The sequence below is a fragment of the Oncorhynchus tshawytscha genome, linkage group LG16 (assembly GCF_018296145.1).
Source record: "Oncorhynchus tshawytscha isolate Ot180627B linkage group LG16, Otsh_v2.0, whole genome shotgun sequence".
NCBI lineage: Eukaryota > Metazoa > Chordata > Actinopteri > Salmoniformes > Salmonidae > Oncorhynchus > Oncorhynchus tshawytscha.
The window spans coordinates 26,425,271-26,438,418 of NC_056444.1; the positions used below are offsets into that span (position 1 = coordinate 26,425,271).

Consider the following 13,148-nt stretch of genomic DNA (forward strand, 5'->3'; position numbering starts at 1 on the left):
TCTCTCTGTCCTTTTCCCTCCCTCCCCCTCTCTCTCTCTCTCTCTGTCCTTTTCCCTCTCTCTATGTCCTTTTCCCTCCCTCCGACTCTCCATCTCTCTCTGTCCTTTTCCCTCCCTCTCTCTCCATCTCTCTGTCCTTTTCCCTCCCTCTCTCTCCATCTCTCTCTCTCTCTCTCTCTCTCCCCATCTCTCTCTCTGTCCTTTTCCCTCTCTCTGTCCTTTTCCCTCTCTCTCTGTCCTTTTCCCTCTCTCTCTCCATCTCTCTCTCTCCATCTCTCTCTCTGTCCTTTTCCCCCTCTCTCTCTCCATCTCCCTCTCTGTCCTTTTCCCTCTCTCTCTCTCTCCATCTCTCTCTCTGTCCTTTTCCCTCTCTCTCTCTGTCCTTTTCCCTCCCTCTCCCTACCCCCATCTCTCTTTGTCCTTTTCCCTCTCCCCATCCTTTTCCCTCCCTCTCTCCCCATCTCTCTGTCCTTTTCCCTCCCTCTCTGTCCTTTTCCCTCCCTCTCTCTCTGTCCTTTTCCCTCCCTCTCGCTTTGTCCTTTTCCCTCCCTCTCTCTCTGTCCTTTTCCCTCCCTCTCCATCTCTCTCTGTCCTTTTCCCTCTCCCCATCCTTTTCCCTCCCTCTCTCCCCATCTCCCTGTCCTTTTCCCTCCCTCTCTCTCTCTGTCTTTTTCCCTCCCTCTCTTCGTCCTTTTCCCTCCCTCTCTCCGTCCTTTTCCCTCCCTCTCTCCCCATCTCTCTTTGTCCTTTTCCCTCCATCTCTCTTTGTCCTTTTCCCTCCATCTCTCTTTGTCCTTTTCCCTCCATCTCTCTTTGTCCTTTTCCCCTCCATCTCTCTTTGTCCTTTTCCCTCCATCTCTCTTTGTCCTTTTCCCTCCCTCTCTCTCCATCTCTGTCCCTTTCCCTCCATCTCTGTCCTTTTCCCTCCCTCTCTCCATCTCTCGCTCTGTCCTTTTCCCTCCCTCTCCATCTCTCTCCATCTCTCGCTCTGTCCTTTTCCCTCCCTCTCCATCTCTCTCCATCTCTCGCTCTGTCCTTTTCCCTCCCTCTCCATCTCTCTCCATCTCTCGCTCTGTCCTTTTCCCTCCCTCTCCATTTCCCTCTGTCATTTACCCTCCCTCCCCCTCTCTCTCTCCCATTTTCCCTCCCTCTGTCATTTACCCATTTTCCCTCCCTCTCTCTCTATCTCTGTCCCTTTCCCTCCATCTCTGTCCTTTTCCCTCTCTCTCTCTCCATCTCTCGCTCTGTCCTTTTCCCTCCCTCTCCATCTCTCTCCATCTCTCGCTCTGTCCTTTTCCCTCCCTCTCCATCTCTCTCCATCTCTCGCTCTGTCCTTTTCCCTCCCTCTCCATCTCCCTCTGTCATTTACCCTCCCTCCCCCTCTCCCTCTCCCATTTTCCCTCCCTCCCTCTCCCATTTTCCCTCCCCCTCTCCCATTTTCCCTCCCCCTCTCCCATTTTCCCTCCCCCCTCTCCCATTTTCCCTCCTCTCTCTCATTTTCCCTCTCTCCTCCCATTTTCCCTCTCTCCCTCTCCCATTTTCCCTCTCTCTCTCTCTCTCCAAAAACATTTTCCCACATCAGAAATCCCTAAATCTCTCTCTCCCATTTTCCCTCCCTCTCTCCCATTTTCCCTCTCTCCCTCTCCCATTTTCCCTCCCTCTCTCCCATTTTCCCTCTCTCCCTCTCCCATTTTCCCTCCCTCCCTCCCTCTCCCATTTTCCTCCCTCCCTCCCTCTCCCATTTTCCCTCCCTCCCTCTCCCATTTTCCCTCCCTCCCTCTCCCATTTTCCCTCCCTCCAAGACCAGAACCCACTGGATTCTCCAATTACATTGAATGTACTACAGGACAAAATACGAACCCTCCAACCCAAAAAGGCCTGTGGTGTTGATGGTATCCTACATGAAATGATAAAATATACAGACCACAAATTCCAATTGGCTATACTTAAACTCTTTAACATCACCCTCAGCTCTGGCATCTTCCCCAATATTTAGAACCAAGGACTGATAACCCCAAACCACCAAAAATGTGACAAATTTGACCCCAATAACTACCGTGGGATATGCGCCAACAGCCACCTTGGGAAAGTCCTCTGCATTATCATTAACAGCAGATTTGTGCATTTCCTCAGGAAAAACAATATACTGAGCAAATGTCGAATTGTCTTTTTAACAAATTACCATACAACATACCACGTATTCACCCTGCACACCCTAATTGACAAACAAACCAAAAAAGGTCAAGCTTTTGACTCCATTTGGCATGAGTGTCTGCTATACAAATTTATGGAAATTGGCAAAAAAAAACACATTTCTTTCCACATGGCCGTTTGATAAATCTCAGTAAGACAAAAATAATGGTGTTCTGAAAAGGTCCAGCTGCCACGACCACAAATACGAATTTCATCTAGACACCTTTGACCTAGAGCACACAAAAAAAGTATACATACCTCGGCCGAAACATCAACACCACAGTAACTTCCACAAAGCTGTGAACGATCTTAGAGACAAGGGCCTTCTTTGCCATTAAAAGCAACACAAAATTTGACATACCAATTTGGAGCTAGCTAAAAATACTTGAATCAGTTATAGAACCCATTGCCCTTTATGGTTGTGAAGTCTGGGGTCCGCTCACCAACCAAGAATCCACAAAATGGGACAATCACCAAATTGAGACTCTGCATGAAGAATTCTGCTAAAATATCCTCCGGGTACAATGTAAAACATCAAATAATGCATGCAGAGCAGAATTAGGCCGATACCCACTAATTATCAAAATCCTGAAAATAGCAGTTAAATTCTACAACCACCTAAAAGGAAGCAATTTCAAAACCTTCCATAACAAAGCCATCACCTATAGAGAGATGAACCTGGAGAAGAGTCCCCTAAGCAAGCTGGTCCTGGGGCTCTGTTCACAAACAGAGCCCCAGGACAGCAACACAATTAGACCCCACAGAGCCCCAGGACAGCAACACAATTAGACCCCACAGAGCCCCAGGACAGCAACACAATTAGACCCCACAGAGCCCCAGGACAGCAACACAATTAGACCCCACAGAGCCCCAGGACAGCAACACAATTAGACCCCACAGAGCCCCAGGACAGCAACACAATTAGACCCCACAGAGCCCCAGGACAGCAACACAATTAGACCCCACAGAGCCCCAGGACAGCAACACAATTAGACCCCACAGAGCCCCAGGACAGAAACACAATTAGACCCCACAGAGCCCCAGGACAGCAACACAATTAGACCCAATCAAATCATGAGAAAACAAAAATGTATTTACTTGACACATTGGGGGAAAAATGACAAAACAGAGCAAACTAGAATGTAATTTGGCCCTAAACAGAGAGCACACAGTGGCAGAATACCTGTCCACTGTGACTGACCCAAAATTAAGGAACACTTTGACTCAGTGAGCATAGCCTTGCTATTGAGAAAGGTTGCTGTAGGCAGACCTGGCTCTCAAGAGAAGACAGGCTATGTGCTCACTGCCCACAATATGAGGTGGAAACTGAGCTGCACTTCCTAACCTCCTGCCAAATGTGTGACCGTGTTAGAGACACAAAGAATTCGAAAACAAATCCAACTTGATAAACTCCCATATATATATATATATTGGGTGAAATACCACATTGTGCAATCACAGCAGCAAGATGTGTGACCTGTTGCCACAAGAAAAGGGCAACCAGTGAAGAACAAACACCATTTATTTATTTTAGCTTTTGTACTTTACCTATTTGCACATTGTTACAACACTGTATAAATACATAATATGACATTTGAAATGTCTTTATTCTTTTGGAACTTTTGTGAGTTTGTTTACTGTACATTTTTTTATTGTTTAAATCACTTTAGTTTATGATCTATTTCACTTGCTTTGGCAACGTAAACATACGTTTCCCATGCCTATAAAGCCCTTTGAATTGCATGGGAAACATTACATTGGAAATGTAATTGAGAGAAAGAAGAGCGAAGAAAGAAACAGAGGAAAGCTGAGTGTGTGAGAGAGAGGCAGGGGGGCCAACAAACAAAGTGAGAGAGCAGAGAGAGGAGGGGAGGTGGAGGGAGGAGGGGAGGGAGGCAGGGGGCCAACAAACAAAGTGAGAGAGCAGAGAGAGGGGAGGGGAGGGGAGGGGAGGGGAGGGAGGGGAGGGGAGGGGAGGGGAGGGAGGGGGGGAGGGGAGGGGAGGGGAGGGGAGGGAGGAGGGGAGGGAGGAGGGGAGGGAGGAGGGGAGTGGAGGGGGGAGGAGGATGGGAAGGAGGCGGTGCTAAGAAAGACAGCAGGGAAGGAAGGAGAGCAGAGCAGAGGAAGAGAGCGAAGACTGAAGAGGAGAAGGAAAGAGGGCTTCCCTTCAAGACTCCTCACAGTGGTCTGTGAAATAAAGGAAAGTTAGAGGAGAGGAGAACAAGGGAGGAGCAGAGGAGGATTTGAATCAGCAAACTGGGACTGTAGTGATTTTCTTAAGGAGAGACGGAGACAAGCGGAGGCAGCGATGCAGCGATTTCACGGGGGTGAGTGTGTGTATTTGTGTGTGTGTGCAAGCCAAAGCATGGCACATGATCAAAGTTACTCTGAAGTGTGTGTGTGTGTGTGTGTGTGTGTGTGTGTGTGTGCTCACGTGCATTTCATTTTGTTCGTGCTTAGAAAATATTTGATATTTTCTCTGTTTAGAGAATCTAAGTTCCTCATGGAAACTTTAGGCACTCAAGGTGGTGTGGAAAAGCTGCTGTTGAAGTTCTATCAATGGAAGGTGTGTGTGTGTGTGTGTGTGTGTGTGTGTGTGTGTGTGTGTGTGTGTGTGTGTGTGTGTGTGTGTGTGTGTGTGTGTGTGTACCTGCTCAAACAGAAACACAGGAAACTACTGTGGAAATGGCACAGTAAGCCAGGCTGTTTCAGCCAAATGCAGCAATTGCTGGCAGTACGGGCTGAGTCTAGATCACTAGTCTAGATCACTTGATACTGGAGTTTGTATGGGGACAGATCCACAATTACTACAACTCTGAACAGACCTCCAGTCAGTTGTTGGGTGTTATTCTGGGGTCCAGTTCTATAGTAACTCTGATGTGTGTGTGTGTGTGTGTGTGTGTGTGTGTGTGTGGGTGGGTCTTAAGTGAAGGGTGGGTGTTTGGGGATGGTTTAAGGGCTAAACTGGGGGGTTTGGGGTAAAGTTTAGGTGGGGCGAAGGGGGATTTTGGGGAGATGGGGCTCAGGATTTTGGGGTAACGGTTTAGAGTTGGGGGAGGTGAGGTGGGTTTTTGGGAGAGAAGACAGATTTCGGGAGACAGGGGATTATGTTGTATTATTGATTTTCAGCAATCTGTTTATTGGCTGTAGGTTATTTATCTGTGGTCTGTGTTACTGAGGTTAACTGGATAACATATATTACCCCTCTGTCTGACAGCTGGCTGGGAGAAGGGAGTTATTCAGTCTGTCCACACACACACACGGACAGCACACACACACACACACACACACACACACACACACACACACACACACACACACACACACACACACACACACACACACACACACACACACACACACACACACACACACACACACACACGGACAGTGTCTGGATGAGAAAGTAGATCACAGAACTAGTCCTTGTTTAGTCTTCTCTATAATTAGCAGTTTCTTCATCATAGGAACATTGTCATTTCTCCTTTGTTGTTATTATGAATGTGTCACTGTGTCACTGTCAGCACATTTGGCAGAGTTTTCACTGCAGCTATCTTGTGTTGCCTGGTTAAACCAATGTAAATACTGAGCTCACCATTGATTCATTTCAACAACATAGAATCTGTATCAGATTCTAGGCTATATAAGTATAGCTCAACCTTATATTCTAGCTTTTTGTTAGGCCACATAGAGGTTGATGATCTGAGACATTCTACACAATTATAGAGTGAGTGAATGTAATTGTGAACTAATTGTATAGACCGGTTTAACTGTGATTAGGGTGATGGCATATTTCTGTGAGACAAGATGTCAGGATGGAAAGAAACAAGGGATTAAAGAGAGACAGGCAGAGATAAGGTGAGAGTGTCAGAGAGAGGAAGGAGATAGAGCATGGCCTTGCTATTGAGAAAGGTCGCCGTAGGCAGACCTGGCTCTCAAGAGAAGACAGGCTATGTGCACACTGGCCACAAAATGAGGTGGAAACTGAACTTCCTCAGCTACTGCCAAACGTACTGTGTGACTGACCATATTAGAGACACACAAAATTAGAAAACAAATCCAATTAACTCCCATATCTACTGGGTGAAATACCACAGTGTACAATCACAGCAGCAAGGTTTGTGACCTGTTGCCACAAGAAAAGGTCAACCAGTGAAGAACACGCACCATTGTAAATACAACCCATATTTATTTATTTTCCCTTTTGTACTTTAACTATTTGCACATCGTTACAACACTGTATTAATACATAATGACATTTGAAATGTATTTATTCTTTTGGAACTTGTGTGAGTGTAATGTTTACTGTTATTATTGATTTATTTATTGTTTATTTAATTTTTGTTCATTATCCATTTCACTTGCTTTGGCAATGTAAATACATGTTTCCCATGCCAATAAAGCCCCTTAAATTGAAAGGAATTGATAGACAAAGCAAGAGACCGGGTTAGGGAGACAGGAAAGAGATGGACAGGATGGTTACCTCATATTACCTCAGACTTTGGATCAAAACAGATGAGGTAAATGCGTGTCACATGTTGCAGGTCTCAAAACCCTTTCCATATTGACCCAATGTTGACTCATGCGCTCAGTGTGTGAGAGGAGAGGAGAGAGGAGAGAGAGAGAGGCTTGTTGGATGACAGGGGCCAGGGTCGGTTAAAGTTTGTTCACACGTCATCACACTTGTTTGACTCTAACCACGGGGAGATGTGAGATAGCTCCATTTATTTTTTTCTCCCCTCCCGAAACCTCCAAATCCCTCATGACCTATTCCCTATTGTCCCTCCTCTCCCTTCTGACTCTCTCATTTTCTCTGTTCTTTTCCATTCGTTCTGTTGACCCCTGTGCCAGGCCTTCACAGTGCATTCAGAAAGGTTTGAATACGCATTCCACATGTTGTGATACAGCCTGAATTCAACATGGATTGAAACGATTTGATTTCACAACCATCTACACGCGGTGTTTTCCATACCACTCTATCCACCCTACCCTCATCCCTCCTGCCCCCAATCCTTCCACCCTGCCCTCCATCCACCCTACCCACCATCCTCTACCATCCACCTCTCAGGGAATTAGAGTTAAAGTGACAGTACTGTGTGTCTTTTCGTGTGTGTATTTAATCACTTTTCTGCACCTTGTGGTTTCCCCCTACTCTCGGACTCTATGATGGGATATCCTGAATTCTACACTACCTGGCACAGTTTGACTGAGGCAGCACAGCTTGTAAACGCTGGTATGGAATACATCTTCCTGTTTGTGGGTGTGCGAATGTGCACGTGCGTGTGTGTCTGATCTTACCAACTATGCATTCTGCTTGAAGTCAGCAGCGAGGAAACTGCTAATGATTAATTGAATGATTGTTTTACTGTCTCGGTGTTGCGTTCCCTCTTCAGAGGCGTGCGTAACAACTTGCTACAACTCATTCTCCGTGAAGTGAAAGGTATGGACTGTAGGTGCGAGTAAGGATGACAAAAGGCAGAGAATTGTAACGTTCATCACACGGTAAATTTGGGGAAAAGGGGCAGGACGGAACCAAAGCAAAGAAAGTAATCTCAAAGCCCCCTCTCCTACCTTACCTGCCTACCCACTACTTACCTAATTTAGCACCACCTGGTGCCCTAACCAAAATACAGGGGGTGGTCCGCCCAGGTGTTACCTAGTGTGCCTAGACAGGGAATATACTACAGGTATATGTATGCCCGCGGGCCTCTTGCCTAAGCACTCCCTAGGTGCCTTCCCCTTACCCCCTGGGAACAAATGAAACAGAATATTATAAACCATTTCAAACACACTGAGAAACACAGGACATCAAATAGGCTCTGACTGAGCAACAAACTCACACAGAACATACCAAAGCTGCTCCAATCTACAACTAACATAGTACATACCAACTGCCTGAGAAACAACCAACATATGCTACAACCCTCAGCCACCAGCCTCCTCTCAGCCACCAGCCTCCTCTCAGCCACCAGCCTCCTCTCTCAGCCACCAGCCTCCTCTCTCAGCCACCAGCCTCCTCTCTCAGCCACCAGCCTCCTCTCTCAGCCACCAGCCTCCTCTCTCAGCCACCAGCCTCCTCTCTCAGCCACCAGCCTCCTCTCTCAGCCACCAGCCTCCTCTCTCAGCCATCAGCCTCCTCTCTCAGCCATCAGCCTCCTCTCTCAGCCATCAGCCTCCTCTCTCAGCCATCAGCCTCCTCTCTCACTTAAGTCCTTTATTGAAAACCTTGACTTCGCTGTGCAGAAACAGGAGACATTTTGAATCTCTGTGATAGTGTGGCCTAGTTTCTCCTGCTGAAGCCTGGATATGGTAGTTATCCTCTTCCCAGATGCAGGGCTCTGTTACTGGGCTTCCCTATTATTTTTCTCCCCCCTCCTCTTGTTCATGAAAGAGTGAGATTGGATTTAGAGTGAGATAACAAAAAAACACCATTGTCTTTGTCGTCTTTAACTCTTAAACAATAGCTGTCCACTTACTATAGAAACAACTCCTCAGGAAGAAAGGAGAGTTTGAGGGAAGTTTTGTTTATCCCCTCACTTTTTGTTCCTTTTGTCTCTCTCGTTCTTTGAGCTCCTCGTCAATCGCTGTCAGACTAATCAGGGTTGGCTGTAAAAGTGAACAAACCCAACAATAGGGGATCACCTCAACTAGTATACAACAGTGTGAGCTACTTTTCCCATTGGCTTACAGCAACAGAACAACACAGTCATTGTAGCTGAGGCTTTTGTTCCAGACCAGTACCAACACACTGGATTCAACTAATCCAGATGTTGATGAGGAGGTACCAACACACTGGATTCAACTAATCCAGATGTTGATGAGGAGGTACCAACACACTGGATTCAACTAATCCAGATGTTGATGAGGCGGTACCAACACACTGGATTCAACTAATCCAGATGTTGATGAGGCGGTACCAACTAATCCAGATGTTGATGAGGCGGTACCAACACACTGGATTCAACTAATCCAGATGTTGATGAGGCAGTACCAACACACTGGATTCAACTAATCAAGATGTTGATGAGGAGGTACCAACACACTGGATTCAACTAATCAAGATGTTGATGATGAGTTGAATCAGATGTTCTGGACTGTGATATCATTGGACTGTGATATCATTAGTTAGCTGGACCTGTCATATCTATCTCATTCTCTCCGTTGTACAGAGCAATGAGGAGTGATAGGAATCTAGGGGCAGTGTCAAGGGGTTGATTAGGGAGTGGCGTCTGATGGACAGTAGCAGGCTGGCAGAGTCTCTCCACACACACACACACCACCACTAACAGTATTCATATTATCCCTGATGTCTGCCTGTCTGACTGCAACCTGCAACCCCCACACAAACACGTCTGTCCTTATGTCTGATTGCTGGCCACTGATAAATAACGATTAGTGGTTGGAAATTCACACTGGAATTCCAAAATTTACGAAAAGTCAACTGGCAAGAGGAAACTCAGCAATTTCCCCTCACAATGCCTTCCCTCCTCATTCCCAGACCAGACAGACAGACCAGATCAGACAGAAATGATAGACAGACCAGACCAAACAGACCAGACTAGATCAGACAAACCAAACAGACCAGACATACAAGACCAGACAGGCCAGACCATACAGACCAGACATAAATGATAGACAGACCAGACACACCAGACAGAACAGACCAGACAGACAAGACCAGACCAGACAGACAGAAATGATAGACAGACCAGATAGACAGAACAGACAGACCAGACCGACAAGACCAGACCAGAGACATAAATGATAGACAGACAGACCAGATCAGACAAACCAAACAAACCAGACAGACAGACCAGACAACCCAAACAGACCAGACAGACATGCAGACAAAACCAGACCCGACCAGACAGACAAGACAGAAATGAGACAGACAAGACCAGACAGACCAGACCAGACGGGCCAGACCAGACACACCAGACATAACAGACCAGACAGACAAGACCAGACCATACAGACAAGACCAGACAGACAGACCATACAGACAAGACCAGACCAGAGACAGACCAGACAGAAATGATAGACCAGACAAGACACACCAGACAGAACAGACAGACAGATAGAAATTATAGATAGACCAGACTAAATAAACAGAAATTATAGACCAGACCAGACAGACAGACCAGACTGACCAGACTAAATAAACAGAAATTATAGACCAGACCAGACAGACAGACCAGACTGACCAGACAGGCCAGACAGACCAGACTAGACCAAACAATACATGCCAGACAGACTAGACCAGATCAGACAGAACAGATCAGACAGAACAGACCAAATCAGACAGACCAAACAAGACCAGACCAGACAGAAATGATAGACAGACCAGACAGACAGACAAGATCAGATAGACAGAAAGGATAGACAGACCAGACAGATCAGACCAGACAGACAGGTAAGACGATACAGGCCAGACAGTCCAGATCAGATAGACAGACCAGACCAAACAGACCAGACCAAACAGACAGATGGACCAAACAGAAAGACCAGACAGACAGACCAGACCAGACATACCAGACCTGACCTGACCAGCTGACTAAGGACCAACTGTAAACCTCATCTGCCCCAGAGCTGTCTCCTACTGTATTCCTTATGGCCACACCCACAGACTAAATAACATGGAACATAATAGATTAAAGTGTAATAGATGAATATACACACACATGGCCAAAGGTATGTGGACACCTGCTCGTCGAGCATCTCATTCCAAAAGCATGGGCATTAATATGGAGTTGGTCCCTCCTTCGCTGCTAAAACAGCCTCCACTCTTCTGCGAAGACTTTCCACTAGATGTTGGAATATTGCTGCTGGGACTTGCTTCCATTCAGCCACAAGAGCATTAGAGAGCCGGGCAATGATGTTTGGCGATTAGGCCTGGCTCACAGTCGGCGTTCCAATTCATCCCAAAGGTGTTCGATGGGGTTGAGGTCAGGGCCCTGTGCAGGATAGTCAAGTTCTTCCACGACAAACCATTTCTGTATGGACCTCGCTTTGTGCACGGGGGCATTCTCATGCTGAAACAGGAAAGGGCTAGACCCAAATATTTGCCACAAAGTTGGAAGCACATAATTGTCTAGAATGTCATTGTATGCTGTAGTGTTAAGATTTCCCTTCACTGGAATGAAGGGGCCTTGCCCTAACCATGGAAAACAGCCCCAGACCATTATTCCTCCTCCACCAAATTTTACAGTTGGCACTATGCATTCAGGCAGATAGCATTCTCCTGGCATCTGCCAAACCCAGATTTGTCTGTCGGGCTGCCAGGTGGTGAAGTGTGATTCATCACTCCAGAGAACGCGTTTCCACTGCTCCAAAGTCAAATGGTGGCGAGCTTTACACCACTCCAGCCGATGCTTGGCATTGCACATGGTGATCTTAGGCTTGTGTGCGGCTGCTCAACCATGTTAAACCATTACATGAAGCTCCCGACGAACAGTTCTTGTGCTGACGTTGCTCCCAGAAGCAGTTTGGAACTCGGTAGTGTTGCAACGGAGGACAGACAATTTTTACACGCTTCAGCAGTCGGCGGTCCCGTTCTGTGAGCTTGTGTGGCCTACCACTTCGCGGCTGAGCCATTGTTGCTCCTAGACGTTTCCACTTCACAATAACAGCACTTACAGTCGACCGGGGCAGCTCTAGCAGGGCAGAAATTTGACGAACTGACTTGTTGGAAAACTGGCCACTTTTAAAGTCACTGACCTGATTATTCAATCCCTGTAACAACTATGATGACCAGTCAAGGCCTGATTAATCAATTCCTGTAACGGCTATGATGACCAGCCAAGGCCTGATTAATCAATCCCTGTAACGACTATGATGACCAGCCAAGGCCTGATTAATCAATCCCTGTAACGACTATGATGACCAACCAAGGCCTGATTAATCAATCCCTGTAGCAATTATAATGATTAATTCTGCAGACCAATACCACTGTCACACTTTGGCAACATCACAGCACTCCTCCTATGCCCATACAGTGAACCCCACCTGCTGTGCCTGCCTGCGTGCATTTGTTTGTGTGTTTGTGTACACTCTACCAGTATACTCCCGGGTGGTGCCACTGGAGACGCTCCTCGTGTGATTGACAGCTACTGTACCCCAGATGTCCCCGTGTTTGTGTTTCTCCTTATGTCTTCTTGATGTCTCTGACTACATCCACTTACAACGGATTACTGCCTGCTCCTCTCGCTCTCTCAACTCCCATAGGGACTCACTGTGTGTGTGTGTGTGTGTGTGTGTGTGTGTGTGTGTGTGTGTGTGTGTGTGTGTGTGTGTGTGTGTGTGTGTGTGTGTGTGTGTGTGTTTCTATACTCTATAGTCAGGCCATAATGGAGCCCAGATGCTTTGAGATGCTAAGGAGCCAACCTGCCCCCTGTCAGACTGACACACACACACACACATTCACTCTTTCTTTCTCTTTTTTTCTTTCACCTATTCCCAGTGTCCTATTTCATTCTCTTTTGTTCTTTCGTTCTGTCTTTTTTCCTTTCTTTCTCTCATTCCAGCCCTCCCTCACTCTCTCTCTCCCAACCTCCCTCCCAACCTCCCTCTATTGCATTTCACCCTGGGCATAAACATGTGGGCCTCTAGTGCCATGGCAACTGATCCAAACAGAGAGAGTAGCAGAAGTTTGCAATAGCAACAAGTTGACCTTAAAAAAGGCTTTTGTTGCTGGTGTACTACAGGCAGCGTTCACTAGCTGGTTTCATCTGACCACAGGCAGCGTTCACTAGCTGGTTTCATCTGACCACAGGCAGCGTTCACTAGCTGGTTTCATCTGACCACAGGCAGCATTCACTAGCTGGTTTCATCTGACCACAGGCAGCGTTCACTAGCTGGTTTCATCTGACCACAGGCAGCGTCCACTAGCTGGTTTCATCGAACCACAGGCAGCGTCCACTAGCTGGTTTCATCTGACCACAGGCAGCGTTTACTAG

The 13,148-nt window shown here is 46.9% G+C and overlaps 1 protein-coding gene across 3 annotated transcripts in view; it reads left to right on the top strand.

Annotated features, from left to right (window-relative positions):
- Positions 1-13,148, top strand: part of LOC112235930 (leucine zipper putative tumor suppressor 2 homolog) — a 116,345-nt gene that overhangs the window by 79,211 nt on the left and 23,986 nt on the right. Inside the window, exon 1 of one of the 3 annotated variants that reach the window (XM_042299029.1) lies at positions 4,285-4,520. The exons of the other annotated variants lie outside the window; for them this stretch is intronic. The gene's annotated coding sequence lies outside the window, so the exon portion shown is untranslated. Of the gene's footprint in view, positions 1-4,284; positions 4,521-13,148 lie in introns of those variants that run through there. 3 annotated transcript variants of the gene reach the window in all.